General features: G+C 42.3%; 1 protein-coding gene across 3 annotated transcripts in view; it reads left to right on the top strand.

The window, feature by feature from the left end:
* The window catches only part of AUH (AU RNA binding methylglutaconyl-CoA hydratase), a 158,409-nt gene that overhangs the window by 128,456 nt on the left and 12,406 nt on the right, over window positions 1–17,547 (top strand). Inside the window, exon 7 of one of the 3 annotated variants that reach the window (XR_012002123.1) lies at window positions 7,401–7,476. The exons of the other annotated variants lie outside the window; for them this stretch is intronic. The gene's annotated coding sequence lies outside the window, so the exon portion shown is untranslated. The remainder of the gene's footprint in view (window positions 1–7,400; window positions 7,477–17,547) is intronic. 3 annotated transcript variants of the gene reach the window in all.

Genomic DNA, 17,547 nt, shown 5'->3' with positions numbered 1-17,547 from the left:
CACAAACTAGAAACTGATCATCAATACACAGAGAGAAGAATCTAAACATAGCACTGAAGAATGTCATCAAATTGTAAGGGAAGAAAGCAAGAGAACAAGAAATGAATGGAGTACTATAAAACAACCAGAAAGCAGTGAGCAAAATGGCAGTAAGTGTATCCAATCAATAATTACTTTAAAGAAATTAACTGCTACAATCAAAAGATACAGGCAGAAAACAAAAAGAACTAGGGTGACTGAATGGATAAAAAAAGAAGACCCATCAGCTGTTGCCTACAGGTTACTCACTTCAGACCTAAAGACAGGCAGAAAATGAGGGGTTAGAAAAAGGTCCTCCATGCAAATGGAAATGAAAAGAAAGGCTTGGGTAGCAATATGTGTGTCAGAACATATTTTACAACAAAAACTGTAATAAGAGACAAAAAGAACATTACAAAGCTGAAGGGATCAAGTAGATATAACAATTGTAAATATCTATGTATTCAACACACCATCTAAATATACAAAGCAGCTGTTACAGACATAGAGGAAGAAAATGGCAGCAATACAGAAACAGTAAGAGGGTTTCATAGCCCACTTACATCAGTCTTCCAGACAGAAGATGAGAGAAGAGTGGCTTTGAACAACACTTTTACCTCATTGACTTCATAGGTATATGTAAAACATCCCATCCAGAATCAGCAGAATACATAAAATTTTAGTGCACATGGAACATTCTTTAGGATAAATTGCATGTTAGGCCACAAAACAAGTCTCCATAAATTCAGGATTGGAATCCTATCAAGGGCAGGTCCTTTTCAGAGCACAGCAGTATGAAACTAGAAAAAAGTTACAGGAGAATGTAGAAGGAACACAAGCACATGGAGGCGAAACAACATCAAGTCGACAAATCAAAGAGGACTTAAAAAATATCTTGAGACAAATGAAAATGAAAACACAGTGTTCCAAGATGAATTCAGTAATGTTGTACATACAAAACTAGTATACAGAAATATGTTGCAAATATATACAAACCAGTATAAAGAAAAATCAAGAAAACAATTCCGTTTACAAGTGGATCAAAAAGAATAAAATAACCTGGGAATAAATTTACCCAAGGAGGTGAAAGACCTGTACTCTGAAAACTCTAAGGCATTGATGAAAGAAATTGAAAATGATACAAGTAGATGGAAAAATATACCCTGTTTATGGGTTGGAAGAATTAATACTGTTAAAATGTTCATGCTACCCAATGCAATCTACAGATTTAATGCAATCCCTATTAAAATACCAACAGCTTTTTTCACCGAACTAGAATAGTCTTAAAATTTGTGTGAAACCAGAAAAGACCCCTAATTGTGAAAGCAATTTTGAGAAAGAACAAAGCTGGAGACATCATACTCCCTGATTTCAAGATACATTACAAAGTTACAGTTATCAAAACAGTGTGGTACAGGTAACACAACCAGACACATAGTGGAACTTCCTAAAGACCTCAGAACAAACCCACACCTATATAGTCAATTAACCTAGGACAATATACAACAGAGAAGACAGTCTCTTAAAAAATGGTGTTCAGAAAACTGGACAGCTACATGCAAGAGAATGAAACTGGACCATTTTTCCTTTTTTTTTTTTTTTTAAGAGATTATTTATTCATGAGAGACACACAGAGAGAAAGGCAGAGACATAGCCAGAGGGAGAAGAAGGCTTCTCGCAGGGAGCCCAATGTGGGACTTGATCCCACTACCTCCAGATCACACCCTGAGCCAAAGACAGACGTTCAATCACTGAGCCACCCAGGCATCCCTGAAACTGGACCATTTTCTTCTACCATACAAAGAATAAGCTCAAGGCAGAATAACCTAAGTGTAAGACCTGAAACTCTAAAACTCCTAAAAGGAAACACAGGCTCTAAGCTCTTGGGTATCACTCTCAGTAATATGTTTTTGGATCTTTCTCCTCAGGCATAGGCACCAAAAAAAGCAAAAATAAACAATTGGGACTATGTCTATTTTGCATAAGCTTTTGGATAGTTAAGGAAACCAACAAAACAAAAAGGCAACCAACCTACCAAATGGAAGAAGATATTTGCAGATAATGTATTCTAAGGGGTCAATATCCAAAATATAAAGAACTCCTAGAACTCAAGAACAAAACAACAAACAATTCAATTTAAAAATGTACAGCAGGACAGACCAGGTGGCTCAGTGGTTTGGCGCTGCCTTTGGCCCAGGGTGTGATACTGGAGACCTGGGATCGAGTCCCACGTTAGGCTCCCTGCATGGAGCAGGGATCGAGTCCCTCTGCCTGTGTCTCTGCTTCTCTCTCTCTGTCTCTGTGTCTCTCATGAATAAATAGTCTTTAAAAAAAATCTCCTAAATACGACCTTTTTTTTTGTAAATTTATTTTTTATTGGTGTTCAATTTGCCAACATATAGAATAACACCCAATGCTCATCCCATCAAGTGCCCTCCTCAGTGCCCATCACCCAGTTACCCCCACCCCCCCCCCCGCCCACCTCCCCTTCCTCCACCCCTAGTTCGTTTCCCAGAGTTAGGAGTCTCTCATGTTCTGTCTCCCTTTTTGATATTTCCCACTCATTTTTCCTCCTTTCCCCTTTATTCCCTGTCACTATTTTTTATATTCCCCAAATGAATGGACCATATAATGTTTGTTCTTCTCTGATTGACTTATTTCACTCAGCATAATACCTTCCAGTCCCATCCATGTCGAAGCAAATGGTGGGTATTTGTTGTTTCTAATGGCTGAGTAATATTCCATTGTATACATAAATCACATCTTCTTTATACATTCATCTTTTGATGGACACCGAGGCTCCATCCACAGTTTAGCTATTGTGGACATTGCTGCTATAAACATCGGGGTGCAGGTGTCTCGGCGTTTCATTGCATCTGTATCTTTGGGGTAAATCCCCAACAGTGCAATTGCTGGGTCGTAGGGCAGGTCTATTTTTAACTCTTTGTGGAACCTCCACACAGTTTTCCAGAGTGGCTGCACCAGTTCACATTCCAACCAACAGTGCAGGAGGGTTCCCATTTCTCCACATCCTCTCCAACATTTGTGGTTTCCTGCCTTGATTTTCCCCATTCTCACTCGTGTGAGGTGGTATCTCATTGTGGTTTTGATTTGTAAATACAACCTTTAAAAAAAAAAAGGGCAACAGACCTGAGTAGACATTTTTCTTTTTTTCGTGGAATGAATGAATGAATGAATGATTTATTTATTTATTTATTTATTTATTTATTTATTTATTTGGAAGGGGAAGTGTGTAAGCAGGGCAGGGGCAGAGGGAGAAGGAGAGAAACTGAAACAGATTCTGTTCCATGTGGAGCTGTTGTGGGGCTCAGTCTCCTGACCCTCCAATCATGAGCGAAAATCAAGAGTTGGCCACTCAGTTGACTGTGCCACCCAGGCACCCCTGAGTAGATGTTTTTTCAAAGTAGACATACATACAGATAACCTCAACATCACTCTCATCATCAGGGAAGTGTAGATAAGAACCACAATGAGCTCTACCACCTCCCCGTCACAATGGTAAGTATCAAAAAGACAGGATGATAGAGCAAGTGTTGGCAAAGATGCAGAGAGAAGGGAACCCTCATACACTGTTGGTGGGAATGGAAGTTGATATAGCCAGTATAGAAAATGGTATGGAAGTTCCTCAAAAAATTAAAAATTACCATATGATCTAGCAATCCCACTCCTGGCTATTCAAAGAAAATGAAAACAGTAATTTGAAAAGACTTCTGTACCCCCATGTTTATCGTAGCATTATTTACAATAGCCGGGATATGGAAGCAACTCAAGTGTCTTTCAGTAGAAGAGTGAATAAAGATGTGATACACATACACACTGGAATATGACTCACCCATAAAAAGAAATGAGCTCTTGTCATGTGTAGCAGCGTACATGAACCTAGAGAGTATCGTTATACTAAGCGATAAAAGTCAGAGAAGGATGCATGCCTTTTACTTAGATGTGGAATCTAAGACACAAAACAAATTAACAAACAAAACAAAACAGAAACAGACTCCTGAAGACAGAGAAAAAACTAGTGGTTCCTGGAGGGGAGCAGGGAGGAAGGCTAAAATAGGCGAAGGGGATTCGGATGTGTAAACTCCCAATTATAAATAGTCATGGGATTTGAAGTTCAGCACAGAGAAGACAGCCGATAATATTGTAATAATTATGTATGGTACCGAGTAGTTGCTAGACCTATTGTGGGGATTGTTTCATAATATATATAAATGTTGAGTCATGATGTGGTACACCTGAAAGTGGTATAATATTGCCTGTCAAGGACTTCAATGAAGAAATATAGTAAAGCCGAGTTGTGGGGGTGGGGGAGAGTGGGCTAATGCCTGTGAGTCGAGTGGGGCCAGTTCTGCTCCCCCCAGTAGGTGTTTGTAAACCAACTGCTTGGGCACTCTCCCCCTCAATTACCCTTGATCCCTGTGGTCTTGCTTCCATAAGATCATTTTTGCCTTCTTCGTCACTCAATTCTTGCTGATCGTTGGCAGTCATTAGATAATCATGATCCTTTCTGCCTTCCTTGTCCAGATTTCCTCTCATCAGATAAAAGCCAAAATGGCATCTGACCATTCTGTGTGGGACAGCATGTGAGGAGAAAGGCCTGTCTCTCGAAAAGTGCTTCATTTTTTAAATTTGTCATGGGGATGCCTTCACACTCTTTGTCCTCACATAAGAGATGGGTTGTGGTAGCCCCGACACAGGTCTTGCCCACACACCAGCTTTGCCCCGTGTGGCCTGACCTTGAAATCTGTCATGTGTGTTTCCTGGCCTGATTTTCTACAATTATGCCATAGGATTGTGGCACTTCTCTCTCCTTGCTGTTCCCCACCTTTTATTTCCTCTCCCACATTGAGTTTTCAACTAATTTTTGTTAATTGTTAAAGAAAAAGGCTAGGAATTAGCAGTGAGCTAGCCGAGGATCTGTCCTACAAAAATCTGCGGTATACATGTTAAATCTGTAATTGATGCATATTATGTTTCCAGTGTTTAAAGAATTTTCCATTTCAAATACTGAGAGGATGGCTTAATTTTAATATTTGCATCTCAAACTTAATTTTTCAAAGGAACATCTTTGTCAATCCATTGTTAACATCAGCCACCACATTTTGCACAATGAGGGTAAAAGAACTTTTATTGTTCTTACTAGGATGGCAGTAATTAATAGTTGTCGCCTCTGAAAGTTCCATTCAGATGTCCTCCTAGAACAGGGGGAAGACAGGGATTACCTCTCCGGAGCCTCCTATGTGTGCTGTGTGATCAGCAGGACTCTGGGAGTGGGTGAAGGGGAACAAGGGAGAGGCTAGTCTGTCCCCTCCGGACCTTTGTCCTTATCCTCAGCAGCATATACAAGAGGTGAGCTGTGAGATTTGGAGAGAAAAGGAAAGAGCATTAGCATTTACCCAAGATAATTTCACATATATTTTATATCCATCTGTGCCTTAAGGTAGTTTGAAATATGAAATCCTAATATAAATATATGAAAACATCTTTAGTAAACCTGCATCTGAAGTTTCTGTGCATTTATGAGCAAGCTGAGTAAGTAGGAGCAAAATGAGTAACTGGGAAGTCTACAGGTACAGTGTTTGGGGTTTTACCCCACCATTTTATTGTGAGAGTTTTGTCATTTTAAATGATTTCTGTTAATACTATACAATGAACATTTGAAAAATACATATCAGATAATTGTTATAAATTAGCCAGCTGAGCTTGAAAATGCAAAAGCTGTGGGAGAACTCGTGTGTGTTGTAGGAGCTGCTGGTTCAGGAAGAGGTTGGAATTGATGGAGAGTATGTGTTTTATTTCATTTTGGATGTGGAGAGAAGGTTACTTGTTTTTGACAGGTTTTCTTCTTGCAGCATGAGTTAAGAGTTATGAAAAACTGACTGGGTGTTGGATGTATCTTACAGAAATAATTTGTTTCCAGTAAGTTAAGAGTTGCTTCATCTTGCTTGGGTATGCTCTGAAGAGTGGCTCATTCCCTCCACTAATATGAAACAGTTGTTGACTATTCCCCTAAATAACAGAGCCTCATACTGTCATTTCACCGGCTAGTTGGCACTTGTCCCAATCAGGAGCAATGCTGATTAGTTCATCTTTGTAGTTTCAGCCACTGTGAAATGCCATGCTCATTTTATTTTGCTCATTTTGCTCTTTGTTTTCTGTTCACAGTCGAAACAAAAAAAAGTGAGCTGGCCACCCTGGCCCGCATCCTCCTGGGAGTGGTGGGGGGTGGGGGTGCGCCTGGTCTTCGGCTCTACCTCTTCTGCGCCTCTGGCCTTTTCCTGCATTAGGAGCCCTAAGAACCATAGGATGAAGTAGAGGCAGGCCTGCATCAGCCACAGAGAGTGAGGGGGAGGAAGATCTGCCCCCCGAATGGGAGGTGGACACGAGTGTGCGGGTCTTCTGTCTTGTGGACATTGCATTGAAATACATTTCTCTGCAACAACATGTTGCCCGTAGGAATTGACCACTGTGTGCTCTTGTGAAGCTTTCTGCCATTGTGCACTGCCCTGATACTGATAATCCATCTATCCTTTGTTCCAGTTTTGTTCCTACGCTAACTCCCACTAAGACTTCGTTCTACCAACAGAAGGGTAACTGTTTGGGAAGCCATGTCTCTTCTGTCTTCTAGAGGGAGGTGGCTTGCTGTTAGGAGAAGCAGGTGGGCTGCAGAATCAGACTTCCCTCCTTCACCCCCTGGTTTATCTGATGGGCACGGGTGACCTCTTTGAGCCTTTGATCCTCTGATGTGTGAAATGAGGACTAATGATAGTAAGCAGCCCCAAAGCATTCACGCAAAAAGTATAAGAAATAGGGTGTTAAATGACATAGTACATAATGGTTGCTATTTATCTATTAATAATGGCTCTGCTGTGCCAGAATCTTCAAATTTTTTTATCATGTGACCTGCTTTTGATAAGGAAAAAGAGTATTCAGATCTTCATGTCCACTCCACTGTTTAGTCATTTTGTCACATGTTTGTGTGTATTGTTTCATTTATCAATAATACCTTACAGTGACTGTGCTTATCCAGATGTCTGTGATATCCAGGGAGAAAATATGTGCGTATCGATAAGTCTTCACGTGTGTCTTTAGTCCTTTCCTAGACCCCTCATTTAATGGAAGAGTTGGGTCCAGTTTTTATGAAGCACCAAAGGGTCCACTCTTTATTGTTATAGTTAAATTAATACATTTTAGGAAGGCTAGAAGCACCACTGATGTGATAGTTGACAAAGACTGTGTTTTTCATAGGATGAGCTTTGCAGAAAGAACATCTTCTGTATTATACTCTCCCCATCTTCCCCTGTTACTTTTTAAAGATAATGGTTAACATGTTCTGTTCATCTCTTCCTTAATTTTGAAAGTCTGGAGGATGATTTTGAAGTTTTGGAAAATACCATGTGAATGTGCCGTGGAAAAACTGCTTTCGGTAAAGTACAGGTGAGCAGAAGAAGAGATGGCTTTTAGAGCATGGGCTGTCCACTACCCAGTCTTTGTGCTTGGCAGGCTCTCAACGTCCACACCATGTGGGGCCCCTTCCCTCATGAGGCCTGGGCATACAGACTGCCAAAAGAATGTGGCAGGAGACAGGGGAAATCACTCCCAGGTCTGTGTTGGTACATTGCTCACCGTAGGGAGCCACTTGCCAGGTCAAGAGGCAGCCCTATGGAGTGGCTCATGGGGCGGAGATGCAGAGGCAAGCAGCCAAGAGGCAACCTAGACACAGCATAGGGCTGTGGCCTCCACGGTAGTGTAAGAACAGGCGAACTGTATGGTTTCTGACGTTCTCCCTTCTCATGTGGGCATGACAAAGGTTATACAGACTGTAGAACATGCACTGCCTCCTTCTCCCTTTGTGCAAAGCACTTTCCTGCTGGATAGATGAGCTAGGGGTAGGTCGTGCACCTTAGCTGCTTATGGATTAAGGTGCTGTACATGTTAAAATGAACTGTAGATCTTATCAGAGTTTCTTTGGTTTTGCAACAGAAACAAACATTGCAGCCAAAAAGGAGCTCACAGGAGGCTGAAGGGACAGGAGACTGACCTGCGCGGTCCAGTGCTGTGGCTACAGACCACATGTCTGTTTAAATTGATTAAGATGAACTAAGGTGAAAACATGAGCCACACTCAGCACGTTTCAAGTGCAGGGCAGCACTCTGTGGCTAATGACTCCTGTATTGGATGGCTCACACGCACACCTTTTCCCCCATCACAGAACGTTTTGTGTGGCAGCACGGCATTAGCCAGACTTGCCTAAAATCCGATGCTTGAGTTGGTGAAGCTAACTGCTCCCTTAATTCTGCCCTCGCTCCGTGCATGATTCAGACTGTAGGAGAGTGTCATCTGCCTGTGGCTTGTCTGTGCTGGGGCGGGAGAGAGGTCCCGGCGGAAGCATCTGGCAGTCCTCGGGCCACTGAGTGCAGAGCCCCTGAAGCTCCAAAGGGTGGCGGAGGGCAATGTGGGGCAGTATGGTGGAGGACACGGGGCGGCCCGGAATAGGCACACGTCTACCCTGGCAGTCTTCACAGTGGTTTTAAAAACTATGATTTTGTATTTCATCTGGTATATAACAGTCTCTTTTTTCAAAAGTCAAATAAATATAACAGGGCTTCAAGTATTTGTTGTAGAAATTATACATAAATATTTTAAAGGAAATACATTTTTTTTTTCTTAATGAATAAAACCTTTGCATACTTATTCCTCTGACAGTGAATGGGAGACTGGTCAAGAAAGCTTTCTAGAGTACATTTTAATGAAAACTAAGTCACAAAGGTTTTGATTTTTTTTTTTTTTTTTGGCAGCTTAATTTGCTCTGGAAAAAATATTTTTGATGTCTAACCTTTTTTCCTCTGCCCCAATTCTGAAAATTTTTTAGCTTTTATTAACAAGGCTCCTTTAGAATATACCACATAGAGCTCAAACTGATGTATTTCTGTTAGATTCTACTGGAGTTTAGCTGGGTAGGTTTTTCTTCCCACTCATCCCTGTGTTATTTCTTTCTGTGTGCCCATGTGTGTTTTCTCTCACTACTTTACAACATGCTAAAAATCCTCGGGGAACAGAAAGTATTACAACACTTCAAGCATTGGTCACAAATTGAAGGATAAATATTTTTATGGTTTTTGTATGATTGTGACATGATCTATCATGAGACCAGTAAACACGCCATGTTTGTTCACATTGCGCATTCCTCTTTGACCTTGATGTTTCATTATAAAAACAAAAGGAAGTTGGTTTTGTAAACATCTAGGCCAGATCTATCAAGAAAGCTCTTGCCTAAAGCCTTGTGACAGTTTCACAGTGATCAGTTGCAACAGGCATTATAATCCAAAACTAACATTTTCCTTCCACAATTCAAGGAAAAAGTAACTTTAATTGGCTTTCTATTTATGAGAGGGGATTTAGACATAATTCAAAAGCGATACTCAGTTCTAGAAGTCAGAGATCCTTTCTCATTATGGCAGCAGATGTCATTAATGTGGTAGCTACATAACTTTTCAACTTGGTGTATTTGTTAGCAGTGTTCTCTGTATTACTGTGGCTTCTTTTTTCATGAAGTTGTAAAAGAAGGGAAAAGGTAAAGGCTAAAAAAGAAGCTTAAAAAACAGAAACAGAGAATATGGCATTTTCTACCTTGTAAATGTTACTGAAACATAATTTGTGATCCATAAGCTGTGGCAGTTATTTATATATTACATTATAACTGATTGTGCATTGTCAAATAAAGCTTGCTTTAAACTGTTTAGATAATGTCAATATAACAAAAGGAAGGTAACATCTGTATTTGGTTTATTTTAGACTTTCAGTTTAGGACTTTAGTCTGGGAGTCCCAGGTTGGGCCAGCAAGCCCACGAGGCTGTGAGGAATACAGAGCAGTGGGGGACATCGCCAAATAATGTGAAAATCTTGACCTCTTCCCTTTGCTGGCAAAAACAAGCTTGCTGTGTTTAAGCTATTGCTCATCTAAAGTTGCTACTTTAAAGTAAGTTTAAGTGGCATAATCTGAGGAGAGATTACGTAGAACAATCCTTGATGCCTTCTTAAAATAACAGATGTTAAATCCTGGGAAATTTTTAACAGGAACATAAAATTTCAAATATATTTTCATTCTATCCACATGGTAAGTAAACATGAGAACATTTTGTTACATGATTTATACAGTTTCACCAAGCTGGGTAGCAACTGCTCATTGCTTACTTGTCTCCATTTTCCCTTAGTGATAAGAGTCCAGGTTCATTCCCTATTTATGGCAAAACACCTGAACAAGACAAGACAGTAACCTTTCCCGCCACCTGCAACCACGTGACCAAGTTCTACCCAGTGAGGTGGCAGCAGAGGTGTTGGCTAGGGCTTAACCAGTGCCTCTGAAAGCACAGCACTCTTGCCTTTCCTTCTCCTTAGTTTGCACACATGATGACAAGACTTCAGCCTTTTTGAACCAGGAGATAACCTGGAGGCCAGAGTATGCAGGTCAAGGACAGCAAAGGAGGAAGACAAGAGCTTGTGCTCTGATTTCTTTGCCGTTTGTGATCTTGATGCAGCCTTGAGAAAATTCTCCTAAATTTTGTGGTTGACTTCAAAGGTTTCAAGGAAGTGGTCAAATCAGAGTAATAAAATTGTAGGTCCCGTGAAAGAGGCTGGATTTAAAGACTTGTTCCCCACATGCATTTTGTTGGCACTCGACCTCCATGCTCATCATCTTTTAGAAGAACGGAGCCTCGAAACTCAGCCCAGAATCACTGAGAGAATATGACTTTTGGGAAAGGCCCTACATCTTCGATATGCATCCGAAGTCATGGCTCTTGTACGGATGCTGGATTAAATGCCACCCTGTGGAAAGGAACCAGGGCTCGGGGAAAGTGGCCCATTCAAGGTCTGGGGAGGAGATGTACTAGATGAGCTTGGAACATTTTGTGATCCTAGGGCAATGAGAAGTTATCAGAGACTATTAAGGTCATATCAGAAGGTCGCTAGAGGCAGTCTGAGTCTGTTCCCACTGGCCAAAGATGGTCCAGTTGGAACCTCAGTACAGATGAACCTGGTGCATGCTAATGCATCCATCAGATAATGTGAAAATCTGTAAGCCTGTGAAGGTTCTCAGAGACTAGAAACTTGTCACCTTTGACAGATTCTAGGGAGCCACATAGTTAATCCTGAAAATTAGTAAATGAAGGAAAAGAATCAACCATGGAAAAACTGCAGTTACAAACTCATTTTTGTTATTGATAGATTTCAAGCAAAAACGACAGACATCCATTTTAAGTATTTGCATCCTGTTTTTGTTTTTGTTTTTGTTTTGTCCCTGGCTTCTGACAGTGGTTCAGAGCTACCTGCTTCCAGAATGTGAGTGCCAAGAGCATGTTAGATTTGGACGTGAATGAGCCCTCTGACAGTTCTAAAATTCTTTATTTTCATCATATGTTTAATGGCATGAGGGAGGAAATATAATTCATACTTGATGGATTTGTTTTCTGCAACCAAACATACTCCCTCAGTGAATTCAATATGTGTTAAATAATTAGGTAATTGGTATTTAGAAATGCTAAATACTATGCAGAAATTGTGGTCAACTGTTGTTACCTGGCAGTTTAAGAGAGTTTTTCCAGCTCTTTTATTAATAGTTGGGGAAATGAGTTGGTGCTTTTGAAAGGACCAAGGAAGTATTACAATTTTTCCGATTTAGAGTAGTAGGTTTCCAGTATCCCAGTGTTTGCTATTCCACAGGTTTTAAAACAAAGAAAGCCTGTTTCAGGAGTTGTGATAATCGGCATCTTGTGTACATTACCCCCTCCTATCCCCAGAGTGAGTATCAGTTCTGGGTCCGTGATTGCAGCCACTCATGTCTTATTCTCCTTCCCGTCCCGCACCACCAGGGTCATACCCGTGACTTCCATGCCATCACCACCAGCTGCGTTCCTTATTGAGATTTTCTGTGTGTGGGTCTACAGCATCCCCGCTGTCCAGGCCTCCTTGGACCTCACCAAATCACTGTATCTGTGGCCCTTTTCATCTCAGCACATCCCTGCTCTGGCACCCAGCCTTGGTCTCATGGTCCTTCGTCAGAATGACTTCCTTACAAGGAACCTTATCTCCCTTCACACCAGCCTCACAGGGAAGTCGGGAGGCCAACATGAGTTAGTTCACAGACAGGAAACGCTCAGGACTGCTCACATAATGTCATTGCCTGGGGTCTCCTCGGTCAGTGTCCCCTCTTGCTCTTCCTTTTCTGCCTCCCTCTCTGTGTACTTGTCCAGCTTATCTCTGCCTTTGCTGTGCCTGCACCCAGATGGCCACCAGTTGCTGGGAAGGAGCAGATGACCATGCTAACTCGTCTTGTGACCACAGATCTTGGATATGTCATCTGCTTTGCCCAGCAATTCCCCCACACTTCCCTCGCATGTTTACTTCCCACTCCCCAAAATATGTATTCAGCTCACTTTCCTTGGTCCATCTACACTCACAGACATTGTTGGTACTAATAACAGAAAACCCTACTTCAGGAGCTGGAACTCTAAGAAAGTGCCAAGTAATCACAGAAAGTCTCCAAGTAAGGCAGTTTGGGGACTGCTGAGTTGGGCAGCCCAGTGAAGTCTTTGTGCTGTGCCATCTTTATTTGGAAGACTCTGTCCTTGCTGCTTCCATCATGGTCATGAGGTGGCTGTCCTTGCTCCAGGGGTCATGTGTGGATGTGGTCACACCTAGGAAAACACCTCTTTATTCCTGGATGCCTTGATTCCTGTGAGGATAGACTCTCCCAGAAGATCCTTGCAGGCTTCCTAGAAGAAGACTGGAGTGAGCAGTAGGGGGCAGATGCCCAGGAGTGATTGGCTGTGGCTGAGCACCACCTTCCTGCATTTATTCCACCTCACTCACGCAACTGGGCACTTCCCAGGGTCTCGTTGAGTCTCTCTGCTCCTTTCTATTCTAACCAGTGTCCCAAGGTGGTCTCATGCAGGCCCTTGGCTCTGAATGCCATGCGTGTGATGGTCATCATGAATAAGCATTAGACAGCATATCCGGTCACATCCTTGCCTGCTCCACTTCTGTGTGGAGCTTAACATAGCCTGAGTACAGCCCATTGCCTCCTGTCTTCCCCATGTCAGAGAACAGTGCCCCTACCACTCCTGTGCTCTAGTCAGAAAACTGGTTTATGGATTAATTTCCCATTCTCCTCATATCTTTTTCACTAGTTTTGGACAGTTACACCAAATTCCCCTCCCTGACCCCCCCACTGTGTGCTACCCTACTTCCATTCCAGCCACCATCATATGGCACTTGGATGACACCAGTAGCCTCCTGCTGGGCACCCCTGTAACGTGTTCTCTGCCAGGCTTACAAAGGATATCTTAAAACACAAATCGAATTATGCCACCTTATGCTCAGAAACCTCCAGCGTCAGCCGTAGAGTAAGATGGAAACTGCACTGCGTTTGTGTGATCTGAACCTGCCTGTCCCACTCCCTTCACATACTCCCCTCACATTCCTTCCCCCTGTGTTCCTACAGTAATCTCCTTCCCAAATATGCTGAGCCAGGTTTCACTGTAAGCCTTCACTAGCTGGTGTCCTCACCCATCTTCGTGTGGCTGCCTTGTTAGCATTCAGGCACAGGTTTCACATTTATCCACCAGGCTTCCCCAGCCACTCAATCTAAATCAGACATATAGCGGTTATCTCACAGCCTGTTCCTCTGCCTTAAATTCTCTCCATGGCACTTGTTCTGTCTTGTTCCTGCGCTTGTTAATTGCTCTTCCTCTTTCCTCTCTGCCTCTAAGATGTAATGAGCTTTTTAAGATTGGAGAATCTATCTGGTTTACTACTGTGTGTTTAGCACCCAGGACAGCATCTGGCACACAGTAGGTCACTAAACCAATAAATTAAGAGATTGAACACATGGATTTTATTTGCAAAAAAATACAATAGATACACTCCCATTTGGCTTCATCTATTTTTGAGAAAGACAAAGACAAAACTACTAGTTACATTGTTTGTGTCCTTCATGACATAGAAAACATCCAATAGAAATTGACTCAGACTATCCTAAAAGAAAAGGAAATTTATTGTCAGGTTTCCAGAATTAATAGATGGGTAGACAACAGGGCTTAGAACACAAAGTGGAACCTAGGAGCCCTGGAATGAGATAGCCCGCACTGGCTGGCAGAGCATGGCCAGGATCACAGTATAAACACAAGGATCATCGGGTCTGCACATCCCCCTGCCCCTGCGTTGTCACAAGGTCACCCATTCAGGACGCCTGGTCCTGAGAAATCACATCCCATGGACCAGACCTCTTGGTTGCCTGCCCAGCTGGGCTAGGGCTGAGAGAAGGAGGGTCTGGCCCCTTGGCCTCCATTGGAAGATCTACTGACTATCCCAGGCCACCTACCAGTAGGGGGTCTCCAGAAGCAAGACCAAGATTTTAATGAAGGCAGCCAAAACATGATAGATACTACTGAAAGCAAATTGGGACCTTGTTTTGAAATTTCTTTCCAAATCTGTTGGGACCCTCCTACACATAGTGTGAGCCTACCTACCTTTGTCTTCTTGGCTCATCATGACTATAGCTGGTCTTCAAACCCAAATCTTCACTATAGAATGATGATCCCACACCACTCCTTTCTGAGGTTGCTGTCAGATGCTCAGTGGCTTCCTGTCACCCTCAGTAAACCCTAGGGCCGTGCAGGGGGCCCACAGTATCTGGCCCTGCTCCTCTTGGGCTGTGTTTGCTGCCACCTGCATATCCCTGCTCTGTGCTCTAGTCACTCCGGTCTCCCTGTGTTCCTCCATGAATCAGACATAGTCTCCACAAGACCTGAGCACTGGGGCACTCCCTGCTTTCTCCTGGTCTCAGCTCTAGTGTCACCTCCTGAGAGCCCCTCCCTGGCCATCCTGTCTGTGCTGTGTACACTCCACACCCCGACACTCTCTACTGTTCTGCTGCCTGAAATATGTCTTCGTTGGCTCGTTGTGGGCTTCTCTATGAGAGCGTAAGATCCAGACAGGTGGGGGGGAGGGGCTGTTTATTACACAACCGTATCTATGTGCCTGGGGCAGGAAGCCGCAATAAGTACTTGTTGAATGTGTGAACATTGTGTTATCATGTTGGAAATGACGCTATTACAGTATCATATTACCTATACATTGCAGATTTTTTTGGAAACACAGGAAGGCAGAATAAAAAAAAAAAAAAAGAGCTATCATCTGACTCCACAGAGACAACTTTCTAGGCAGGTTCGGTATGTGTATGCCTGCTTACATTATTACATACTGATGCATACCATACACACACCTCTTATTTTCTACAAGAAGCCATCAGTTCTTTTCATAAGTCGCTCTTTGTATTTTCTTAACACATAGTAGATAAGAATCAGAGGTAAGTTTGAATCCTGTGTCTGCAACCTAACTTTCTGACTTTGGGCAAACTGTTAAAACTCTCTGAGCCTCAGAGCAGGGCATGACCAGGAGTCAGGGTTCCAGGTCGGAAGCTCTTGGGACAGACAGTAGTGTAAGCTCTGGGGAGAGGCTGGCAGAACTCTGAGATCTTGATGCATTAGGGCTGCTGCCAGAGCGGAACAGGTTGCATTCTGCTGGGGACCACCTCAGGTTTGGTCCCACTGTTTAGTCTTGTCAGTCCTCAAAGCTGTATGGAGAGGTGGCATTTTATCATCCTAAACTCCAGTCCTATGGGAAGTAAGCAGGTTGTGTGATCTAGTGGGTGAGCCTGGTATAAGAAGCAGCGGACAAATTGGACATGGTGTCTTTGTTTTTACTTAAGGCTAAACTGATAGTGGAATTGAATATTCAGAAAGAATTAATGAAAGATGAACTGAAGTAAATTCTCTCTAATACTCCTCTTTGCATTTGGAACTGAAATCGGACGCCTTTTCCCTCACATCAGGTCTTGACAGCGCTTCTTGTCTCTCTGGTTGCAGGATGGGGTCGGTGCTACACCAAGCCTTGACTCTCCTAACAGGCACTCGTGTTTTGTTTCGTTTTATAATGGAAAATTGCTATTCACAAACAGAAGCACTTCCAAGCTGGAGTAGAATGTTGACATAAAAATATTTTCTGTTGGGACACCTGGGTGGCTCAGAGGTTGAGCACCTGCCTTGGCCTCAGGTCGTGATCCTGGGGTCCTGGGATCGAGTCCCACATCAGGCTCCCTATAGGGAGCCTGCTTCTCCCTCTGTCTGTGTCTCTGCCTCTCTGTGTGTCTCTCATGAATAAATAAATGAAAGAAAAAACCTTTAAAAAAGGCATTTTCTATTTAGGGTTACTATTTGTGAGATACTGGTGGAAATCTTAGATTCCTCATCAATTGTATCTAGTTTTTTGTATTGTGATGCCCTGTGGTTTAGTAACTTCCATTTGTATGGCTCTTGCTCACACTATCAGTGTTAATTGAGGAAGGCAAACTGAACAGGTCACATCATTTTTATAAACTTGAAAATCACAAATTTTATATGACTGAGGGAGTAGGGAGGCAGTTACCTCTAGTTCTGTCGAACTTTGATTTCTGCAGACTGGTTGCAGCACAGAAAAACAGGCCAGATGATTTGTCACCAGACAGGTTTCCTAAAGATAAAATTTCAGTAGGAATGAGCGACTTAAATAACGTATTAGTGTGACTATTCAGGAATGCCCCTTTCAACAAATGGTGTTAGGAAAACTGACTTCCACATGTGAAAGAATGAAGTTGGACCCTTACCTTACACCATAAATAAAAATTAGTTTGAAATGGATCAAAGAGGGGCACCTGGGTGGCTCAGCACTTGAGCACCTGCCTTCCACTCAGAGTGTGATCCCAGGTCCTGGGATCGAATCCCACATCAGGCTCCCTGTGGGGAGCCTGCTTCTCCCTCTGCCTTTGTCTCTGCCTCTCTCTCTCTGTGTGTCTCTCATGAATAAATAAATAAATAAATAAATAAATAAATAAATAAATAAATAAACAAATAAATAATTTTTTAAAAAAAGGACCAAAGACCTTAAATGTAGGAATTGAAACTATAAAAATATCTTAGAAGAAAACAGTAGAAGAACTTTGTGACCTTGGATTTGGCAATGATTTCTTGGATATTACACCAAAAGCACAGGCAATATAAGAAAAAAAAATGGATTTCATCAAAATTAAAAACTTTTCGTGCTTTAAAGGACAGAGGAAAAAGGCAATCCACAGAACGGGAAGAAATATTTGCAGATCATATATCCAATAAGTGATTACTATCCAGAATATATACAGAACCCCTATAATCATCTCCAAAAAGCAACCCAATTAGAATATGGGCAAAGGACTTAAATAGATGTTTTTTTCTGGAAAAAAAATACACAAATGGCCAATAAGCAAGTGAAAAGAAGTTCAGTGTGACTAGTTCTTAGGGAAATCATAAACCACAGTGAGATACCACTTCACACCCATCAAGAAGGTTACCATCAAACCCTCCTCTTCCTCCCCTTCCCCCCCACCCCCCGCCCCGCAAATAAAATACTACAGAGAAGAATGCTTATCAGTGAGAA

Source organism: Vulpes vulpes, chromosome 1, assembly GCF_048418805.1.
Source record: "Vulpes vulpes isolate BD-2025 chromosome 1, VulVul3, whole genome shotgun sequence".
NCBI lineage: Eukaryota > Metazoa > Chordata > Mammalia > Carnivora > Canidae > Vulpes > Vulpes vulpes.
Note: the sequence above shows the minus strand (reverse complement) of the source record. Positions and strands in the feature narration are given on the sequence as shown.